This window comes from Rhinatrema bivittatum, chromosome 2, assembly GCF_901001135.1.
Source record: "Rhinatrema bivittatum chromosome 2, aRhiBiv1.1, whole genome shotgun sequence".
NCBI classification, from domain to species: Eukaryota; Metazoa; Chordata; class Amphibia; order Gymnophiona; family Rhinatrematidae; genus Rhinatrema; species Rhinatrema bivittatum.
The window spans coordinates 299,104,438-299,128,510 of NC_042616.1; the positions used below are offsets into that span (position 1 = coordinate 299,104,438).

At 43.8% G+C, this 24,073-nt stretch overlaps 1 protein-coding gene across 5 annotated transcripts in view; it reads right to left on the minus strand.

Annotated features, from left to right (window-relative positions):
• The window catches only part of TRAK1 (trafficking kinesin protein 1), a 250,356-nt gene that overhangs the window by 153,006 nt on the left and 73,277 nt on the right, over positions 1-24,073 (minus strand). The gene's annotated exons all lie outside the window — the stretch shown is intronic.

The following is a 24,073-nucleotide window of genomic DNA, read 5'->3' on the forward strand; positions in this document are numbered from 1 at the left end:
ACCCCCCTTGCAGAAATGCTCCACATGAAGGCGACGCCCATTCCATGAGCTTTTAAACCCCACCGTACAGTGCCGGCTCTACAAAAGCAAGCCAGTAAATCAGGTGGCCACACACATGGAAATCCCTAAAACTAGCCATCGGATTTCAAAAAGCAACATTACCCTCTTGCTGCAGATTGCAGTCAGGCTTAAATGTGCCCAGTGCTGCGCGTGGGTTACTGTGACTACCCTCATGTGACCAACTAATGCAAAATTGAAGGGTCGCTAGCACTTTCCTCTAAAGTCAGCTCTGGCTATAGGAGTTATAAAAGCATATGGTTATTCCTGGGGGTCTTGAACTGCCTCAAGAAACCCCAGCAAAATTGGACTTAGTAAAAGATGAAATATGTGAGCAATAAGTCACCACAAGGTATGCATGAAATCACCTTATGCCAGCCCTCAGTGCAAGGAGAGGCACAACAGTAATCCAGTTGATAACAGCAGAAAAAGACTAATTGTCTCATCCAATCTACCTAATTATTTTGTCCATGCTGTAAAGGATACATTCCGGCTGACAGCCGCTGGGGTAGATTTTATACATTTGCGCGAGCGCGTACTTTTGTTCGCGCACCAGGCGTAGCCGCGCGCATCTTATAAAATCCAGGGTCGGCGTGCGCAAGGGGGTGCACATTTGTACAACTTGCGCGCGCCGAGCCCGGCGCGCACTGCCTGTTCTCTCCAAGGCCAGTCCAAAATTGGAGCGGCCTCTGACGGAACTTTCTTTCCACCCCCCCGCACCTTCCCATACCTAACCCCCCCCCCCCCCCCGGCCCTATCTAAACCCCCCCTACCTTTGTTGGCAGATTTACGCCTGCTGAAAGCAGGCGTAAATCTGCCCGCGCTAGCAGGCTGCAGGCGCGCCTTCACCCGACACGGGGGTTGGCCCGGAGGCCTCGACCACGCCCCCGGGCCCGCCCCGAACCGCCCCCTGACCCCGGACACACCCCCTCCCCGCCCCTTTTACGAAGCCCCGGGACTTGCGCGCATCCCGGGGCTGTGCGCGCACCGGTGGCCGATGCAAAATAGGTGCCGGCCCTCAGAGTGTGACCGCCTGCAAGATCTCTCTCATCTTATCCAGAACGGTCTTTTTAGTCTTCCTCCTTGGTTCCAGCATCTTGGGCAGATAAGTGTACAAGATCCTCTCTTAGTTTCATCCCGCACCCCACCTTTCTCAAATCTAACCCCCAAAACTTTGTAATAATCTAAACAGACAGCAGTTCTAGCATGCTCATGGCCCAAACATCTGTCCTGCTGGGTTCCCTGAGTAGCCTGCCAAACAGACCTGACCATGTGACCTCCTGAATTTCTGATTGATCTTCTAGTCATTACAATACTTGCAGCTTGCCAGACAGACTCTGCTGCTAGTCGGTTTCTTTTCCTCACAGCCTTATCTAGCTATTATTACTAGTGGGTATGCTAGGTCTCCTGTGTTGCCTTCCAGATAGACCCAGCTTTATGAGCATCTGCATTTGCACTAGAACTTCAAGTTATTATAGTTTTCAAGACCCAGAACATGCACTGAAAGCTTTTACTGCGTACTGCAGTTTGCACTTCTAGAACTACAGCAGGGGTGGGCAATTCGAGTCCTGGAGGGTCCACAAGCTGGTCTGGTTTCTGGGATAACCCTATTGAATATGCATGAAATAGATCTGCACACAACTCAGGCAGTGCACACGTGAATCACTCTCCTGCATATTCATTAGGATTATCCTGAAAACCCAATCAGTTTGCAGCTCTTGAGGATTGGCGCTGCCCACCCCCGAATTATAGTTAACTAACCTGTTAGCTTCTGGAGGAAGAAAAAGAGGAAAAATAACATTATGAGTTAGGAAAAGTAATGATGGGTTCTAAGACGAGTCCAAATCTGTACATGCAACATTTAAATTACAGGATCTCCTATTTCCCTCTTATGCAGCCACTTTTAACATTTAGACACACAGAAGATGTTGTCCATGGGGGACCTCTTGGCCCGCCCAGTCTGCCCATTTGTGCCCGTCTTCTGTGTTGTCACAGGTCATACTCAATCTACAGTCGCCTTTTCCCTTTTCCTGCCACCTAGGTCCCAAGCATGCTTGAATTCTGCCATTTTTTTCTCTTATCACCTCCCCCAAAAGTGCGTTCCAGCTGGCTACCACTCTATGGGTGAAAAAAGTATTTTCTCACACGCCTTTTGAGTTTTTTTTCCCTTCAGCATCACTTGATAATTCCTTGTCCTTCAACTTTACATTGTACGGATAATGCTAGGGTAGAAATAGTCTTCGTTTATAACATGGGGTATTTTCCTAACAGCACCCCCTGCTGGAATGGAGAGCTCCTGTCTGCTCAAAGGCAGGCAGAGGGGGGAGATCAGTGTGGCCTTAGTGATTTTTCTGTTCCCCTAATCCTGGTGGGCTGGGTCTTGCAGCCTAGGCTCCCTGGTTAGGAAGGAGGTAATATACCTTCTCATTCCACAACCTGCCTGGTGAGATTACCTCCCCCTTTTGGGATTTTTGTTTCACAATTTAAAGAATTCTGGGTTTCAATTTTGGTGTTTTTTTCCCCGAATCAAGGAAGGAAAATCCTCCTGCCTCTGAGAAGGATTAGGACGAGAAAAGGCCTGCTGATTCTATTTTATACTCTGTTCAGGGACAGTGGTTAATCTGGTTTGAGAGACTTGAGCATTTTTGTGAAGAATTTTCTTTATTTTTTGTTCAGAGGGAAGTCTGCTGCCACCCTTCCTTGTTCAAGTGTAGGGAAAGAGAGAACTGTTTTCTTTTTACTGTGGATCTTTCATCCTGAAAGATCCCAGTTTACCATCAGGAGAGGAGAGGAGAGCTAAGAGTCAGCTGTTTTGCTATCTGGAGAGCCCCACCCATTGGAGTCTCTGTCCCAACAAAGAGAGGATGATGGAAATGCATCTGACCTCAGGGTATTGCTTGGGATGGGATTCCACATCTAGAATACCCTTTGCCCACCTGAGATGCTGGCCAATCTATATCCTGGAGGGCGAGACCATTTCAGCACCCCAATACGGAGGGACACTTTCACAGATAGAGTGGTATGTGGAGGAAACTTTGGGACATGGCTGTAACCACTCCTGGTGCCAAATGATTGCTATAAAAGATCTATAGCTGTAACGTTTAAGTTGGAACCCCCATCCAGAATGTCTTGGTCACCTACCCTCATCTACACTACATCTACTGAGATTAACACCCATGGAAGAGATATCCTCCCTACACCATCCTCCCCCTGCCCCCCATCAGAGAATCCACGCACCAGGATGGCTGGCCTGTGCAAGGATTTAGCCCGGGAACTGAGTGTGACACCTGCCTTTTCCTCTAAACATCAGAGGAGGGGCTACATTTGCTTCTGCCAGATATCTGAATGCTTGTCATCTCTCTTCTTCCCACAATTATTTTGAGCTCCTTAAAGACCAGATTTAAGTTTCAGGCAAAAGGAGGACAAACAAGTGTAAAAAGGTCCAAGGTTAGTTTGCCTGCACAGTTTTGGAGCAAGGCATCTTTTGCCTAGGAATTTAATTTCCTGCTAAATTTAGGATGTTCCCCATCCTACCAAAAAAAAGTTCACAGAAAAAAATGGTGCAGGCGGAAGTGAAGGAAAAGTATCTGTGGAACTTTTATCTGATTCTTGCATTTAGTATTGGTGAGCAAAGGTTTCAGAGCATTTTTCTGCCTATGTTTGCGTAGATCTTTTCCCCTTCCCAAATTTTCAGGAAATCACATCCTTACACAAAAGATGCACCATCTCAAAACTGGGCTTGCAAACCAGCATGCAGGCTTTCCATATGTTTTGGTCCTATTTTTTGATCCAACATTTAAATATGAAATACACACACACATGAAAAAAAAAGATTCAAAAATGTACTCAGAACTCAAAGCACATAAAAGATTTTTTAAGTTTATTTGCAAACCTTCAATTATATGCATGAGCCTTCCACAATTTCCAATGAACAAACAAAAGTCTGCCACGGAGCCTGCCAAAACTACCTGCACGCAACTTTAATTTCCAGCTTGCCTCAGGGGATGATGGCAAACTTCTCTAGGATACCTAAACAGGAAGCTCACGGAAAACGGAGAAACCACGGGGGCGGGAGCGCTCGTGTCGCTCCATGTGCCTGCTACAGCCTTTATTGCTGGGGCGTGAAGCCAGCCTGGAAGGGGAGAGGAACAGAACAGCCAAACTAGCTGGGCAGATGAGATGAACAGGTCAGACATGACTTTCCACTTGCTATTACAAACAAATGAGGCCGTGCCTACTGAAACTCCAAAGCTGTGGCACCAAAGATCTGGAAGTGGGCTCCCCATGAGTCTGGCCCTGTAACCGTGGGTTAATCTGTGACTCTTCTTAACTTGGCTGTGTTCAGCAATTCTTAAACACTGTGGAACAGATTCTTCAAAGAATATTACAAAACCACCCAAAGAATTAAAATAGCAATACCAGTTAGATTCTGCAAAGAATGGCTTTGCAGAGGAAGATTTTTTTTTAAACTGCATCTAGCCAGATTAAAAGTTGTGCATCTTTCTTTTCTAAAACAGTATAAAAATATGAGAAATAAAATATATATTAAAATAATGAAAGTAGTTACAGCAGTTTACACCCAACAAGCAAACAGAGCCAAGACACAGAGAAGGCAATATTTTGCAGAATCTAACTGGTACTGCTATTTTAATTCTTTGGGTGGTTTAGTAATATTCTTTGAAGAATCTGTTCCACAGTGTTTAAGAATTGCTGAAAAACAGCCATTGCAGAAAGACTAAATTCATTCTTTGCTTCTGTGTTTACTTAAATGTTGTGTTGACCTAGAATATGAATGTTGATTTTGTAAACAGTTATGATCTTCTATTGAAATGATGGTATATAAAATATATCCTTGAAGGATACTAATGAAACAGGAGCGTTAGGGCATCCCAACAGAGAGGTTCCATTAAAAGCAAACATAGTCCGTATGCCTATAAGTAAAATATCACCGAAGCTAATGATTTCCGAATTATCCCAAACAACTGAAAAGCAGGTTGTTAAAACAAACAAAAAACACACTTTGAAATGTCTGTATGCCAATGCCAGAAGGCTAAGAAATAAGATTTATTTATTTATTTTAAGGTGTCTTCTATACCGATATTCGTAGAGACATCATATCGGTTTACAGCGAAACAATAGAATTACAATAAACAGGGAGTGGGGAGGGGATACATTAAACGGAAAGCAAAGAAGGAGCGAGAACAATCGCAACAGGCAACTAGGTTCATGCAAGGCAGAGCAAGTGCAAATGCAATAAAAATAATAATAATGATAATAATAATATAAATATGTACAGGATAGAATAATACCTGGTGTAACAGGAGGGGGCGATTAGGCAGGGGCTATAAAGGCAGATGGGAGAGATAGAGTGTATAGCAGCAAATGATGAGATTGACATAATTGGCATCACAGAGACTTGGTGGAAGGAGGATAACCAATGGGACAGTGCTATATCAGGGTACAAATTATATCGTAATGATAGGGAGGATCAACTTGGTGGGGGTGTGGCACTTTATGTCCGGGAGGGTATAGAGTCCAACAGGATAAAGATCATACAAGAGAGTAAATGCTCAGTAGAATCTATATGGGTAGAAATCCCATGTATGCTGGGTAAGAGTATAGTGATAGGAGTATACTACCATCCACCTGGACAAAATGGTCAGACAGATGATGAAATGCTAAGAGAAATCAGGGAAGCAAACCAATTTGTCAGTGCAATAATAATGGGAGATTTCAATTACCTAGCACAGGAAATGTGGAACCCAAAAAACAATTTCAAAAATTGGCCTAAGAAGGTGTCAGCAAGCCTTGACGTTATGTGTCACTCTCAAGCAGACACTAACCGGTCTTATCAATCATTCACCTTCATCATAATTTTAATGCAACAAACTTTTTTTTCTTTTTTCAATTATTATTAAAAATGTCCTCCATTCTTGATAAGCAAATGACTCTTTCAAATAACATTAATATGAAAAGCCCTACACGGGCCGGTGTTTCGCTGGGTAAGCTTCCTCAGGGGCACATAACACTTCAGTTGTAGAGCCACAATTCATTTCAGACGGGACCAGACGTCTCAACCATCTTGGAAGGAAGAAAATGGAGGAGAGTCCTCCATTTTCTTCCTTCCAAGATGGTTGAGACGTCTGGTCCCGTCTGAAATGAATTGTGGCTCTACAACTGAAGTGTTATGTGCCCCTGAGGAAGCTTACCCAGCGAAACACCGGCCCGTGTAGGGCTTTTCATATTAATGTTATTTGAAAGAGTCATTTGCTTATCAAGAATGGAGGACATTTTTAATAATAATTGAAAAAAGAAAAAAAAGTTTGTTGCATTAAAATTATGATGACGGTGAATGATTGATAAGACCGGTTAGTGTCTGCTTGAGAGTGACACATAACGTCAAGGCTTGCTGACACCTTCTTAGGCCAATTTTTGAAATTGTTTTTTGGGTTCCACATTTCCTGTGCTAGATTATATGTTGTGGTTAACCGCTGACTCCCTTGTGTGAGTAGATTTCAATTACCCCAATATTGACTGGGTAAATGTAACATCAGGACTTGCTAGAGACAAAGTTCCTGGATGTAATAAATGACTGCTTCATGGAGCAATTGGTTCAGAAACCAACAAGAGACAGAGCTATTTTAGATTAATTCTTAGTGGAACGCAGGATTTGGTGAGAGAGGTAATGGTGGTGGGGCCACTTGGCAACAATGATCATAACGATCAAATATAAACTAACAACTGGAAGGGGGATAATAAGTAAATCTGCAGCTCTAACACTAAACTTTCAAAAGGGAAACTTTGATAAAATGAGAAAAATAGTTAGAAAAAAATTGAAAGGCGTAAAGGTTAAAAGTGTTCAACAGGCTTGGACATTGTTTAAAAATACAATCCTAGAGGCACAGTCCATATGTATTCCACATATTAAGAAAGGTAGAAAGATGGCAAAACGATTACAGTCATGGTTAAAAGGTGAGGTGAAAGAGGCTATTTTAGCCAAAAAAAAATCCTTCAAAAATTGGAAGAAAGATCCATCTGAAGAAAATAGGATAAAACATAAGCATTGTCAAGTTAAGTGTAAAACATTGATAAGACAGGCGAAGAGAGAATTTGAAATGAAGTTGGCCATAGAGGCAAAAACTCATAATACAAACTTTTTTAAATATGTCCGAAGCAAGAAACCTGTGAGGGAGTCAGTTGGACCATTAGATGACCGAGGGGGTTAAAGGGGCTCTTAGGGAAGGTAAGGCCATTGCAGAAAGACTAAATTAATTCTTTGCTTCCGTGTTTACTAATGAGGATTTTGGGGAGACACCAGTTCCGGAGATGGTTTTCAGGGGTGATGAGTCAGACGAACTGAACAAAATCACTGTGAACCTGGAAGATGTAGTAGGCCAGATTGACAAACTAAAGAGTAGCAAATCACCTGGACCGGATGGTATGCATCCTAGGGTACTGAAGGAACTAAAAAATGAAATTTCTGATCTATTAGTTAAAATTTGTAACCTAACATTAAAATCATCCATTGTACCTGGAGGGTGGCCAATGTAACCCCAATAATTAAAAAAGGCTCCAGGGGCGATCCGGGTAAGTATAGACCAGTGAGCCTGACTTCAGTGCCGGGAAAAATAGTGGAGACTATTCTCAAGATCAAAATCGTAGAGCATATAGAAAGACATGATTTAATGGAACACAGTCAACATGGATTTACCCAAGGGAAGTCTTGCCTAACAAATCTGCTTCATTTTTTTGAAGGGGTTAATAAACATGTCGATAAAGGTATATTGACATGTTTATTAATACAGTGTGTATTTGGATTTTCAGAAGGCGTTTGACAAAGTCCCTCATGAGAGGCTTCTACGAAAACTAAAAAGTCATGGGATAGGAGGTGATGTCCTTTCGTGGATCACAAACTGGTTAAAAGACAGGAAAGAGAGTAGGATTAAATGGTCAATTTTCTCAGTGTAAAAGGGTAAACAGTGGAGTGCCTCAGGGATCTGTACTTGGACCAGTGCTTTTCAATATATATATATATATAAATGATCTGGAAAGGAATACGACGAGTGAGGTTATCAAATTTGCGGATGATACAAAATTATTCAGAGTAGTTAAATCACAAGCGGACTGTGATACATTACAGGAGGACCTTGCAAGACTGGAAGATTGGGCATCCAAATGGCAGATGAAATTTAATGTGGAGAAGTGCAAGGTGCTGCATATAGGGAAAAATAACCCTTGCTGTAGTTAAACGGTGTTAGGTTCTATATTAGGAGCTACCACCCAAGTAAAAGATCTAGGCATCTTAGTGGATAATACTTTAAAATCGTCGGTTCAGTGTGCTGCAGCAGTCAAAAAAGCAAACAGAATGTTAGGAATTATTAGGAAGAGAATGGTTAATAAAACGGAAAATGTCATAATGCCTCTATAATGCTCCATGGTGAGACCGCATCTTGAATACTGTGTACAATTCTGGTCACCGCATCTCAAAAAAGATATAGTTGCGATGGAGAAGGTACAGAGAAGGACAACTAAAATGATAAAGGGGATGGAACAGCTCCCCTATGAGGAAAGGCTAAAGAGGTTAGGGCTGTTCAGCTTGGAGAAGAGACAGCTGAGGGGGGATATGATAGAGGTCTTTAAGATCATGAGAGGTCTTGAACGAGTAGATGTGACTCTGTTATTTACACTTTCGAATATTAGAAGGACTAAGGGGCATTCCATGAAGTTAGCAAGTAGCACATTTAAGACTAATCAGAGAAAATTCTTTTTCACTCAACGCACAATAAAGCTCTAGAATTTGTTGCCAGAGGATGTGGTTAGTGCAGTTAGTGTAGCTGGGTTCAAAAAAGGTTTGGATAAGTTCTTGGAGGAGAAGTCCATTAATGGCTATTAATCAATTATACTTAGGGAATAGCCACTGCTATTAATTGCATCAGTAGCATGGGATCTTCTTAGTTTTTGGGTAATTGCCAGGTTCTTGTGGCCTGGATTGGCCTCTGTTGGAAACAGGATGCTGGGCTTGATGGACCCTTGGTCTGACCCAGCATGGCAATTTCTTATGTTCTAAATAAATTCAATAAATAAATACTAACAGTCCTTTCTCTTCCGGGCCACACGAGTGGGAAGGAGAAGAGGTTATGCCACGATTGCCACTGTCCCCCCTCCCGTGCTTCCATTAAATCTGCTGCCGTGTTCCGCTGGGGCTGTCAGCATTTTCAAGCCCAGGTGGTAGAAGAGGCTCTCCATGTCTAGCTGAAGCGGAAGAGGGGGAGGGAAAAGCAGTCAGGCCAGTGGGAGATCAAGGAGCACGGGATTTTGTTGCCTGAGGATGGAAAAACATACTTGGCCTGGGCTTTGCACTACACAGGTTGAGAACTGCTGACGTAGAGGACTCGTACAGTCAAGAGAAGAGCTATGAAAATACTGAAAGCCTCACCAGTCTCTATTCCAAATTTTAAACAAAGGGGGGGGGGGGGGGGGGCAAAGACACACATAAACCCATCACAATGAACTACTTCCCTCTATACACAAGTGCAGGAGAAGAAAGAAGATGTGATGGGGGCAGCTGGCTCAGTTAGTTACCTTAGCTGCCGCATTATGGTGGCCAGAGCTCCTCCAACTGCTGCTGCTCTCCACACTCCGACCGAGTCACTTCCAGAGCTCAGTGCATGTCCTTCCATCTCACTCAGCCTCGGGATAAGACAGAAGCTGGAAGGACTCAAAGGAAGGAGGGGGGGAAGATGAGGAGGTGCACAAAAGTGGGGCCCAGCTTTTCATGGTCTGCCGGCTGCACCTTAAATACCACATTCCAGGGGTCATACCGTAGTGAGAAAACAGAAGCATGCATGATTATTATGCACGTTATCAGAAAGACGTTCCTATCAAGTTTGGAGTCAACGCTGATGTCTCTTCTTGCTGGAGGTGCTGAAAGCACAGCCCAAGTGCTGGTCTGGATCCGAGCATTAGGCAGTGGTGACTTTTCTGTGGCACACCTGATCAGGCCTGAAGACACGTTGCCTGGGAAACGTTGTATTAAAAGACTGACAAGTTCATGGGCATTATGCAAAACTAGATCAAGAGGAACAGAGGCTCAGGAAATGAGCAACGGAGCATGGGACTTTTCTTCCACCTACTGAGTTTGGAGCAGAGTTTCACCGGTGCTGCTTATATGAATGACAGTCGGGATTACCAACTGGCCGATTTTCTTAAAAGAGGGGGCTGGCAGGACTTGAAAACTGGTCAATATAAGTGGCGGTTTTCTGCCACGTGCCAGCTCCAAATCGGCATGAACTACCATCCCCTCCCCCTCCCCCACTCGCCTCACAGATCTTTTAATCGGGGGCCATTCTGAGTCTTATTCCGGCAGCGGAAGGCATGAGGGGCTGGGGACAGAGTCGACGCACATTCCCAGGCCCCAGGGGGTTGTGGGACGAGGGGGTTCTTTCTTTTTTCAAATTTTGAAGCTAGCACTGATATCGGGAAAGAGGGGGAGCTTGTGGCTATTTTCTTTTTTCTGGTGAGTGGGGATGTTTGCAATCCCAAATCACCGCCAATATTCCACCTTCTTCATCTCTGCAGTAGCGTACCGCTGGGGGAGGGGCAGCCTCTTCCTCCTTGTGACCTTGCCAAAAAAATAAATCAATGCCTAAGTGAGCAGTACAATTCACAGTAGGAAAACCTGAGCGCGAGTAATCCTGATGGTGAGATCAGGTCCACAATTTTTAGTTTCACAAATGTTAAACATAATGTAATCTTATTGGTAACAGATTAAATGTCACTCTCTTATGCACAGATAATCAATGTCAAATGCACACAGTGTAACATGATTATTTTTTCTAAACCATTCCAGAACAGAATTTCCCAAAACTGCAATCTCTCCCCACCACCCCCTCCCGCCAAACTCCACATATATAAATACAAGTACAAAAATTGCTAATTACTGGTAAATAAAAATGTTTTTTTCTCCCTTAATGACAGTATTTTTTTCACTCTTCCTTTACTAGTTTATCAGAAACCTTTTCTACTCTGGTATTTGCAGCCCTCGGGCGCGCACCAGACCTGGACACCCATGCTGCTCACCACGAGAAAGGAATCAGACCTTGCTGCACAGTGGCTTTGCTTTCACAGGTAACACTGGTGTTTACGATTGTACACAGAGGGCCCAATTTAGCATAAACCACTGCAGACGTGGACAGCCCCATAAAACCCGCACACAAAAAAACGGAGGGGCCTAGGCTATTTTCCCATGCGCCATCTTTTTTTTTTTTTTTTAGAGAGATAAAAATCTGCCCGGTGTTATTACATGGGCACGTCCTTAGTATCTGTTATTATGGACTTAATGATCCCTAGTTGTACAGGCTTATAAGCGAGGGGAAAAAAAAAAAAAAAAAACCCCATTCACAGCACAGAAACTTGAATCCAACCTCTTCTTCGTCCCCACCAATAGTCTTAACTCCTTACCCATAGACCAAATCAAAGGAGCATTTACTTGGCACCTAATGCTACCTGAACTCAAGCACAAACAGCAGCTCTCTGGCCTCCCTTTTATTGTGTGTGTGTGTAGGGAATGAGACCCATCCCTCTCCATGGCCCCCCCGACACCTCACCCTCCGCCCACATCACGTTCTAATGCAGAATGAAACCAAAGCTCGGGCGTCCCGCGGGAACCAAAGTGGACACATGACCCCTGCAGTTAGCCCTGCTTCCAAGTGAAGCAAGTAGCAGGGCTCTGACAGCAGCCTCCTGCTGCCTCGTGCTGAGGAAAACACAATGCCACGCAAAGGCGCGCTTGCCCAAGAGTGCACCGCTGGGTCCGGGAATGCTCGAGCTGCCTCGCTGAAATATCACAAGCCAGTTATGGTAACGGTGCCTTACGGGAAACGTCAATAGCTGTAAGAGGAACACCTCCCCCCCCCCCCCCCCCCCCCACGTGACACAATTACATCAGACGCAGGGGCACAGAAGCTTCTCTTCTCCAAAGCCACAGTATAACTAGGCAGGCCTGCCATCACACTGCACAGTGCTCTACGTGATTATTTCATCTGCTCTGTAGATTCACAGCTCACAGACTCTCTTTGCTGCTGCTGCTCAGGCCTCCTTTCAGCTACGCATCAATAGAATTATCTCCCTTTACATTTTCATTCCCAACACATATTTTCTATCTATATAAACGCATACATATACACAAATACATTTACATATACTGATGAAATCAGAGCCAGGTATTTTACACAAAAATTAAAGGCCAATATATATAAGCACTACAATTCATTTGATTAATCTAAATGTACAGCTGACTAGTCGAAGCAAATTGCCCAATCTGTTATATCATCCAACCACTCAGTAAGGTGGAGGGCTATCAGAAAAGGTCTATCTGAATTAGCTGCTGCCAATACGTTTAATGTTTAGTAATTTCTTTTCCACCTCCCCAGTGAGCGTTTATGCATCATGCCTATACACAGCTGAAAAGGCCTTTCCAAAAGAAAATGAAGTACTTATGAGGTCTGGCTGTTCAGTGTTAAGTTACGGCTATTCTTCACACGCACACTGCCTTGATCCTAGCTTCCTTTGCATGCACTGATAGGGAAGACTGAAAGCCAGTAGATGCACATGCAACGTGCTCCCTGCTGCCCTGATGGACCAGGCCCATGCATCCCGAGCTCCGTAAAAGCCACTGCCGCCTTCTTACGTTACTCCCCAAAGCAGGGGGAAGGCATGCACCAGCTCTCCAAGTCCCAATCACCATCCCGTTACGGCAATGCCGGAACTGAACATTTGTTACCATCAGAGCATTCTTCGTAGTACCAGTCCAGCTCATAGTAATCCGCTTCGATAAATCTCTGCATGGTCGGGTGTATCCCCCTTTTCGCAGGGGAGAAACAGATTTCACTTTGTCGAGGTCAGGTAAGACGCAGCCATGTCTCCCATCCTTCGCAACGGTCTGGATTATAAAAAAGCCCACACAATGCTGGGACACAACTGCACATTTTCAACGAGTCCCTGGAGCCAAGGAGGAGGGGTGGGGAGGGAAACACGAAAGAGGAAAAAAAATAAATAAATAAGGGAGGGAGGTAGACTTTTCCAGCAGATGCCGAGGCAGCGTGCTCTCAATAAAGAAGTGCTGTCAAGGAGTCCAGGGTGGGAGTGGACGAAGCCATCCTATCGAGAGCCCAAGCAGCTGACGTCAGGGACACACACACACACACACACACCGCCGCTTGCCTGCCTCAGACTCCTTCCTTTCCAGCCGGGTCCTGCACATCTTTCACTCTCACGCGTTACCATGGAGACGGGCTGGCACAGAAAGGCCACCGGCGTCTTCTATCGATGCCGGATTCTGAAGGTATTAGGTACTTTTATCCTCAATGGGGAGCCATTTCCAAGAAGGACGTGATGAGAGGAAAAATGTGGCTTCTTGTAACAGATGCTTCAGAACGGATGCCCTTCTCCTCCTGCAGCTGCGTAGTCTCTAATTGTGTTTATGGGTTGTGCGTTTAGCAGCACAGTTACTATAGCTGGATCTAAGACAGGCCTCTTATTGTTAAGAGAGCATGCCCCAGTCCCTACACAAATGCTTATTTTTTTGCATAAAGCCCTGAGGAAAAAAAAAACAAAAAACCCAAACTATTCTGCAATACACAAAGAAACCTGCACCCTTACAAATGATTACTTCATTTTAACACTTTCCTATCCAGCCCTCGGTGATAAAAAAAAAAAAAAAGCATCCCCTTGAAATACAAAACAAAAATTGATCTGAACATTTCAGATCTTTGAAAAGTACAGTGCTGTCCTTCATAAGTTTGACACTCTCCAAAAAGAACTCAACAGGTATTATATATCAACAGCCAATCACACCAGCTAACAAGAGAGACTGACAGATATAATCATCACCCAATTCTTGCATTTTCTGTCTCCAGCACACCTATATTAAAACACCTTCTCTCTGTAGAATAACAGTCTTATACAGAAAAATATACAGTATCGGGGGATTCTATAAGGGGGACATTTCCTTTAGGCACAGAGACGGGAACAACTGGAAAAGATGCAGAACAAATAAGCCCAGTTCATTTGAGTCTGTGCTTTGCTTTCTTCTACATGCCAACAGACCCTCTTAAAAGATACCAGCACTCCGTGGCTTCTTTCGTAAGACAATGAGAAAACAGATCCTAAACGTAAAATGAAATATCATCATCGTGCAAGCATGCTCCAGCAGAAGGTTATATCACTTTTATTGAACTTTCTCTTAAATGAGTTTGACACACCTTCTCTTTCTAACTGATTTAAGTAAATGCAGCTAAAGCCCACATGATCCGAGGCATCATGGTTTTACCAGAAGTAGGTCTGATCAATTTCTTTGCCTGGATGATCACAGAGGTGGATTAGGGGAGAGCATTAGATATAGCGTAGCACTTGGACTTCAGTAAGGCTTTTGACATGGCTCCACACAGGTGGCTTATAAATAAACTGAGCACTCTTGGTATCGGCCCTAAAGAAATTGACTAGGTTAGAAAATGGTTAAGTGAGACATGCAAATGGTATTGGTAAATGTAAATCATTCTGAGGAAATGGGCATTATTAGTGGTGTGCCGCAAGGATCGGTTATTGGACTGGCTCTTTTCAACATTTTTGCACGTAACGCAAAAGGACCTTCAGCAAAGATTTGTCTTTTTGCAGATACCAAACTCTGCAACAAGGGAGGCAGCTAGGAAAGTGTGAAGAACATGAGAAGGGATATAGCAAACCTTGAGGAATAGTCTAGACCCCGGTAGCTAAGATTTAATGCTAAAAAAAATGCAGAATCATGCATTTAGGATACAAAAACCCAAGGGAGTGGTACAGTCTACAAGTTAAAATTATACACACAAAACAAGAGTAAGATCTAGGGGTGAAATCTCAAGGTGGCCAAACAGGTGGATAAGGTGATGACAAAGGCAGAAAGATGCTTGGGTGCACGGGAAGAAGAATGGTCACCAGATAAAGGAGGTGATATTGCCCCTGTATAACTCTAAGATGAGATTTCACTTGGAGTACTGTGCACAATTCTGGGGAACGCACCTTCAAAAGGATACAAACAGGATGGAGTAGGTCCATAGGATGGCTACTAAAATGATCAGTGGCCTTTGTTCTAAAGCATAATGTTGGGTTCCATATTAGGTGCTACAACCCAAGAAAGAGATCTAGGTGTCATAGTGGATAACACATTGAAATCGTCGGTACAGTGTGCTGCGGCAGTCAAAAAAGCAAACAGAATGTTGGGAATTATTAGAAAGGGAATGGTGAATAAAACGGAAAATATCATAATGCCTCTGTATCGCTCCATGGTGAGACCGCACCTTGAATACTGTGTACAATTCTGGTCGCCGCATCTCAAAAAAGATATAATTGCGATGGAGAAGGTACAGAGAAGGGCTACCAAAATGATAAGGGGAATGGAACAACTCCCCTATGAGGAAAGACTAAAGAGGTTAGGACTTTTCAGCTTGGAGAAGAGACGACTGAGGGGGGATATGATAGAGGTGTTTAAAATCATGAGAGGTCTAGAATGGGTAGATGTGAATCGGTTATTTACTCTTTCAGATAGTAGAAAGACTAGGGGGCACTCCATGAAGTTAGCATGGGGCACATTTAAAACTAATCGGAGAAAGTTCTTTTTTACTCAACGCACAATTAAACTCTGGAATTTGTTGGCAGAGGATGTGGTTAGTGCAGTTAGTATAGCTGTGTTTAAAAAAGGATTGGATAAGTTCTTGGAGGAGAAGTCCATTACCTGCTATTAAGTTCATTTAGAGAATAGCCACTGCCATTAGCAATGGTAACATGGAATAGACTTTTTTTTGGGTACTTGCCAGGTTCTTATGGCCTGGATTGGCCACTGTTGGAAACAGGATGCTGGGCTTGATGGACCCTTGGTCTGACCCAGTATGGCATTTTCTTATGTTCTTAAGATATAAACACGTATATGCCAGAGGAAAAGAAATAGGGAGATAAGATGGATATGTAAATACCTCAGAGGCATCAATGCACAGAAGGTGGATTTCTTTCAATTGAACAGAGACTCTGGAATGAGGGGTCATAGGTTGAGGGAGAAAGGGGGTAGACAGTGGTGTATTCTAACAAAATATTTCTTTACAGAAGGAGTGGTGGATGCATGGAGCAGCCTTCCCCACAGAGGTGTGGTTGAGACAAGGACAGTAACTTAAGTTAAGAAAGCACAGGGGATCTCTGAGGGAGTGGCAGATCTAAGCGTTGTGTGAATGGACAGACCAGCTAGGCCACATGGCTTTTTTCCGCTGTCATATTTTTATGTTTCTATGAACGTAAATCTAACTCACTTGAGGGAATGCTCAACAAGAAATGCTCTGTAGGGAAAGTGGTTCTCTCAGTTCAAGGTTTGTAAAGGTTCTTGCTTCTGCTTATTAATGCCTAGAAGGGTGCACCTTATAGGATGTTTAAAATAACAAATGTTATTTTGTCGCTTTGAAGGCCCCACCACTGCTTTCTAAACAGACAAATTGTTCAACTGGCTGCCAAAGCCACCCCTGAAGGCCATGGGAAAAATATCTTCAGCAGCCTTTTTATTAAGCAGTAAGTATAATAATTTTCAATAGAGCAAAACACTGATATAATGATACTCTTAGGTAATAAAAGCCTTTGCCAACAGCATATTAAGCTATAATTTCACTCTGACTATAATATTCTTTCAAAAAATGTTTTTTTGAGCTTGCAGCAATTTTTACATTGTCAAAGTCAGAAATCCTTATGTTGCAATTGTGTACCTACAATGTGGAAATTAATTAAACAATCAGTGGATTAATTATAACCATTGCAACTCTGCAAAGCGAAGCCTGCAATCCCAGTTTCCTCCATTTTTTTTTTTAAAGGTAAAGACACAGTCAAACAGATTTTTTTGTTATTGTAAAAGAATTCCAGATAGAGAGGTAATAATGAAATGCAAGTTTGTTGGACACAACGTGAACTCTGGATGCCACAAAAGTGGAATAATCTCTTGTTTTTGATGGAAGGATATTTTTCAGACACATATAAGAAGTGTTTTACTGAAGGCTGGGCTGGTGATTGTTTACATGCACAAAGTTCAAAGTTTCCTCAGTAATTAGGAGCACACGCCTTACAGTGGAAATCAATGAGAGACTCAGCTCATCCAAACACGATTGTAGCTTATTTAGCTTGCCTAGTAGTATTATAAGTTAAACCTGAAAGACAAATGTACCCTTTTCCTAGTACTTAGAAGCTCTTCATAAGACAAAGGGTCTTATTCAAAAAAGGAACTTTTTCCCATTTTGTACCCATGGAAACATTTTTATTGAAAAAGGCCCACAGCATTTTATTGGAATGTAAAGGTCTTATTTTTCTTTTAACATACAAATTAAATAATAATAACAAAATGCTATCACCATTATTACCCTGTCACCAGGGTTGAAAAAAAACCCAAGTGCCTATAATTCAGCAACTGAGGCTGCGGGGAGGAGAAGCCACTGATGTGTGAGAAGCTAGACCAACTCAAGAAGCAACTGCAGCTACTGCCGCCGCCACCAGGACTGATAGAAGCACTAGGTAGACTAGGCCAGCGGTTCTCAACCGGTGAGTCACAATTCACCAGCATCTTGCCAAGCATATGCAGGTATGTCACCACACTTCCCGGTCCCCCACTGGTCCAGCTGCTCCCCTTTACCCGAGCGAGATGCAAACTCTTCTTCCACTTGGGCTTGAAATGCTGATAGCCTGGGCAGAATGTTGCAGGACGGCTGGAGTCAGCAACACCAGCAGCATGGTCTATTCCTCCTGCCCCCGTGGCCTGGAAGAGGAAGTGGCGTGCAGCTGCCGCACGCACAGGAAGAAGAGACCTCAGTAATTTACAAGGGCGTGCAGCACTGGCCCGGAGCGAAAAGAGGAAGAACGTCAGCCCCCGAGGTCGATGGGACACCTCGCTCAAGGCAGCAAGAATTGGAAGAGGAGGAGGCTGCTGCCACCAGTTGATCTTCAGCTGGGGGGGGGAGAAAGAGATAGAGTGAGTGAGACAGCATTTATGTGTGTATTTGAGAGCCTGTATGTTGTGTGATTGACAGCCTATGTGGTGTGTGTGTGAGAGAGAGAGAGAGCATGTGTAAGTGTGACAGAGAAAGACTGCATGTGATTGAAAACCTGTGTGTGTCTGTGTGCGATTGACATCCTTTGTGCATGAAAGACACAGGATGTATGTATGTGTGTGATTGTCACTTACACCTCTGTCACTTACACCTATATGTGTAAGTGACAGAGAGCATGTGTATCTATGATTAAGAGCCTGTGCAAGAAAGAGAGCATGTGTGTCTGTGTGTGACTGAAAGCCTGTGTGTGTGGTTAAGTATGAGAAAGGCAGACAGCATGTGTGTAAATGTGTGATTAGGAGCCTATGTAAGTGCGACAGAAAGAGCACATGTATATGTGCGTGATTGAGAGCACTTGTGTGGGACTGACAGAGAGGAGAAAGTTGCAAGCAACACCCCTCCTAACTCCTGCTAATTCAAAACAATCTCAGGGCTCCTGGATATCAAACATTTTTTTATCCTTATTATTTTTAATTAGTTGGTTTTTGTGTCTGTTTCGAAATATTTTATTGGTGTCTGGAAATTTTTTATTTGAGTTTTTAATTATTGGCTATTCCATTCATCAGCTGTTTTGAAATAATCTGTTCTTTTTGTTAGTATGGTTTTACTGCTACTGATTTTATATTTCTTGATTTGTTTTATAAGGATGGGTGATGATTCTTTTTTTCCTTTGTTACACTGCATACAGAGACTCTGGCTTGTTGCAGTTTCCAGTTCAGTTTTTGTCTGCATGCTTCTAGTTATGCGTTTTGGTCTCTTTATTCCTTGTTAGGTGAGGGTCAGCACATGTGATTCAGGTGAAGTATTCTGCTGGCGTGTAGTTTCTGTGTAGGGCTCTATAGCAGCCTGGCTTGGTCTGTTTTCCTATTAGGAGGTGTACTGGTGTTTTAAGACCTGGTGTAATATTTTCAGCATTGCCTTTTCTTAGGTAAGGTGGTTACTGTTTAAGTGCTGTAAATTGGTGCTGTTTTGGTATGGGAAGTTTACTATTTATGTAATTTTTGTTCAGTCAGATTACTTATCTTTCCCTTGTGATATTCTTAACAATAAAAATAATACTTGGCCTTTATTTTTTTTTCCGCTGTGGATTTAATGAGCAGTGTGTCACACATGTGAGCATTGTCCGGCAGGTGTGTCACGATGGGAAAAAGGTTGGCTGGACTAGGCAGCCGCCTAACGCGCCACGGCCCTGGGGGCACAGCTACGGCATCTCCTTTTTCCCACCACATGGCCTGAAAGAAGGAGTGGCGTCCCATAGCCCATGCAGACGGGAAGAAAGACATGCCATCACCACTGCCTGCTGCCTTCAGGAGGATTAGCAGTGCGCCTGCAGGAAAAGCAGAGTAACCTGCACAGTGGTCTGGGAGAGAAGCAGGCTGCAGCATCAGCCCAAAGGAGAGGAGTTTCTGACCAGAGTAGGGTCGGGGCGTGATATCAGCCCGAAAAAGTAGCCATTCTATAGGCATGGCAGCTGCAGGAGGAGGCCACTGCTGCTGCCCTGGCTTGTGCTTCCAAGTTTCAGAGAGAGGAAAAAAGTGAATGACTGAAAGGGTGTGTACATGACTATGAACGGGAGCATGTGTGTGTGAGCATGTGTCTGTGTGTGTGTGGGTGAGAGAATGTGTTTGAGCATATGGCTGCATATCAGGGAGAAAGCAGGGGTGTGTGTGAGAGCGTGTATGAGCATGTGTGAAGGAGAGAGCAGGAGTGTGTATATGTGTGAGCATGCATCTGAGTGAGAACAGGTGTGTGTGTTTGTGAGAAAAGAGGTGTGTGTGAGAGCATGGGTCTGAAAGAGAGAGGTATGTGTTTGAGTATGTGTGAGCATGTTCATGAAGGAGATTGCAAGGGTGCATGTGTGAACATGTGAGAGTGAGAGATGGGATGTGTGTATGTTGTACATTTGTCTGTGAGTGAGGAAACAGGTGTATGTGTGTGAGCATGTGTGCATGTCAGTGAGGGAGGTGTATGTATGTGAGTGTTTTTGAGGGAGAGAGCAAGGGTGCATGTGTGAGTATGTGTGTGAGAGGGTACAGTGGTATGTGTGTCGGAGACAGCAGGGGTTATGTGTGAATGAGTACAGGGGTATACTTGAGCATTTTTTTCAGTGAGAGAGTACATGTATGTGTGAGTGAAAGAGCATGTGTGGGAGAGTATGTCTTGAAAGCTTGTTTGCAACAACTATCCGTCTCCTGCTGCTAATCCACAACAATCTCAGGGCATTTGGAAGTCAAAGGTTCGCTGGTATGGAGAGCGGGGGATTTTTAAATCTTTGTTGTAATTATGGCATGTTATTGATGTGTCTGCTAGTTTGTAATATTTTATTAGTGTTTGGAAAATTTATATATGAGTTTTAATTACTGGATGTTATTCTATTCATTAGTAGCTGTGAAATATTCTTTTTATTGGTATGTTTTTTTCTATTACTGATGTTTTCTATTTCTTGATTTTGCTTCATAATTCATGAGGAATGTTAATGTTTCTGTTTTCCCCTTGTGCTTTGCATACAGAGTCTGGTTTGTTGCATTTTCCAATTTGTATTTGGTGAGGGTTTGTTTGTGTTCTGCACAGATGATCAAGGTGAGGTTTTTTTTTACTAGCATGCAGTTTCAGTGTAGAGTTCTACAGCAGTTTGGCTTCTTCGGTTTTCCGAATAGGAGGTATATTTGTGGTTTAGGGCCTGTGCAATATTTACTATGTTTCTTTTTCATAGGGTAGGGTTGATGCTGTTTGAGCGCTGGCAGCTAGTGCTGCTTTGGTATGGGGGATTTATTGTATTGTAATTCCGTTTACTCATGGCTTTCTGAGGGCTAAGCCCACACTCAACACGCATTAAAATAGGCCTAATACCATATAGGTTCCAAGTGTCTTTTTATGCAGGATTTTCTGTTTGGTACCACAGCAGTGCATGTAAATCTAATATACATGTTGTATTTTTACATCAGAAGACTGAACCCTGAATATCCTTTCATATAAAATCTATTATAAATGAATAATATTTAATATTGTCTGGGGATGGGGTTAGGCTGTAAGGTTCAACTAGGCACTGAAGACCCTTGCACTGACCTTGTCATCGCTGGCAGGGCGATGACAAGGTCAAGACGCCACAGCTCAGAGCTTCCCTTTGGCATCTGGACCTGTACTAGTGTGCTGTGGTGAGGAAAGGTGTAATGAAAGAAAGAACTGAGAGGAAGAGGAGGTGGGGGGAGGAAGAGGAAAATAAAGCAAGCAAGGTAAACAAAAAAAAAAAACCCCAAAATAAAGTGCAAAGTAAGAAAAAAAAATTCAGAATAGGTTGGTTTTTTTTTTTTTTTTTTTAAATCTCCAACTCACATGCTTTAGTTTTTCAGCTTGAACAAATAGCACCGAGAATTGTTCTATAGATCACTGATGCAGTTTTAATGCAAACTGTGCTCATGGCATTTTTATTTAGTTCAAACAAAGCACTTAAAATGCACCACTGATAACAGATCTGCCTATAACAGAACACCAAGCTCTGGATGAATCTTTCAGGGGTGGAAGGAGGGAGAAGAGCACAGATGGAGTAAGACCTGTGAAAGCACAGTAGGCAGCCATAAATGGGCAGACTGGGTGGGCCAACTGTTATCATCTGTTTCCATGGACACCAACAGATAACAAGGAAGGCAGTGTCTAGTGATGCCAGTTCCTGAGAAAATGGCCTGAGCTTCCAATGCATTTGTACTAAGTAATAACAGCAGAAAATCTCTCTATAATCAATGGTTCCCAACCTGGGGCCTACAAAACCACCCCGGGGGCTCCACCAAAAGGGATGCAGGGAAGTTTAGCTGGGGAGAAAAAGAGCAGGCTTCTGCTATCTGTTATCAGCTGAGCTGCTGCCACAGGCCAGAGGCACGAGAGCGGGGCCCTACTGCTGCAGCCCAGGAGCAGGAGGAGCGACAGAGCGGCCGCTCACTCCATTAGGCGGCTCATGCCGTACTGCCAGCTTCAATAAAATCCTGTTTACAACCGATCCATCTACTTGTGTTTGGAGAGGGAGAAAGGGCAAATGCACCCACACACTCACATAAGGGAGGAAAGGAAAGGTGGGTGGAAAATGTGGGTGGGTTCCCCCTCCCCCCTCTAACACCCAAACACACTCTCCACTCACCTCCTGATACCACTTACACATTCCTCACTCAATCACAACACTTATACACCATTCCCAGACACGTGAGGAGGAGAGGAATAGAGGGAGAATGTGGAGAGTGCAAGGGAGAAAAGTGCCCCGCCCCCATACCCCAATAACACATACCACCTATATCATCACATACATGCATCCCATGTATCACCATATACCCCCCCCCAGACACCCTCTGCAAGTCTTCTGACCTATACCCTTCCCCACTGAAAGCCCCCCCCCCCCCCCACACACACACACAGACAGCTACCCCCATTCCTCCATCCCCCAACAGAGCAAGTACAAGACACCGATAATGGACACATCCAGCGATGGAGACATAAAACTGGATTTTTCACATTGCTAGGCAATTATCCCACTCTCTCTTTTTGGGGTTCCCTTAACATCCACACACACTTATGGGCCGATACAGTAAAGTCCGTGGGAGAGCGGACGAACGCCCGCTCTCCCGGCGCACGCACCGGCCCTTCGCCGGTGCACGCGATTCTCTATTTAAATTAGGTGACGCGGTAGATCCGGGTAAAAGGAGGCGCTAGGGACACTAGCGCGTCCCTAGCGCCTCCTTTTTGACAGGAGCGGCGGCTGTCAGCGGGTTTGACAGCCGACGCTCAATTTTGCCGGCGTCGGTTCTCGAGCCTGCTGATAGCCACGGGCTCGGAAACCTGATGCCAGCAAAATTGAGCGTCCGGTTTTTGGCCCGACAGCTGCGGGCTGAATTCAAAGTTGTTTTTTTTTACTTTTTTTTTTACTCTTCGGGACCTCCGACTTAGTATCGCCATGATATTAAGTCGGAGGGTGCACAGAAAAGCATTTTTTACTGCTTTTCTGTGCACTTTCCCAGCGCCGGAAGAAATTAGCACCGACCTTTGGGTCGGCGCTAATTTCTGAAAGTAAAATGTGCGGCTTGGCTGCACATTTTACTTTCTGTATCCTGCGCACATACCTACTAGGGCCATCAACATGCATTTGCATGTTGAGGGCGCTATTAGGTGCCGCGGGTTGGACGCGCGTTTTCCTCCCCTTACTGAATAAGGGGTAAGGGAAAATGCGCGTCCAACCCGCCTGTTAGTTAAGGGGGGTGGGGAGGAGTGGGATGGAGAGTCCTATAGCTCTCTCCTCGCCCCTTCCTTTCACTGAAGTCACTTCCCCTACACAACTTGCATTTTCCACCTAAGGCATGAAGACGGAATCTAGACCAGAAAGCGAAGCGAGTGGGCCCATGTCATTTAAAAAGTGGATTCTCAATTAGTAACTAACCACATACAAGCATGCATGTCACAGTCACTGAAGATCTCATTTTTACAAAGTTATTTTGATCTCAGGAGGCCTAATTTTAATAGTTTAATGACCTTTAAGACTGAAATTTAACATTTTCTTTTTAGCCATCTATACTGCAAATAAGAAGGAGAAAGTATAATGAATTACCAGATGCAATAAAGTCCCGTCATCCCTGGTATTCTGAATAAAACATTTTGCACACATTCTAGTCACAGATATGTGTATTTCATTCACTGGTTAAGATGACAGAAACAATCATATACTTATATTTTTTTATTACTTAGTAAGACGCTCAGTTATTTTTTTCTCAGTACTGCCATCTTCCTATTTCAAGGGTACATTAAATGCATGCTACACCAGATGAAATTAGAAGCACAGACTCAAAGAATTACAGAAAACAGGGAGGGAAGGGGTCAGAAGAGATCACAGACATCTATTCTTACTGGCTGAGGGCAGGATTTGCTATACCTAAATC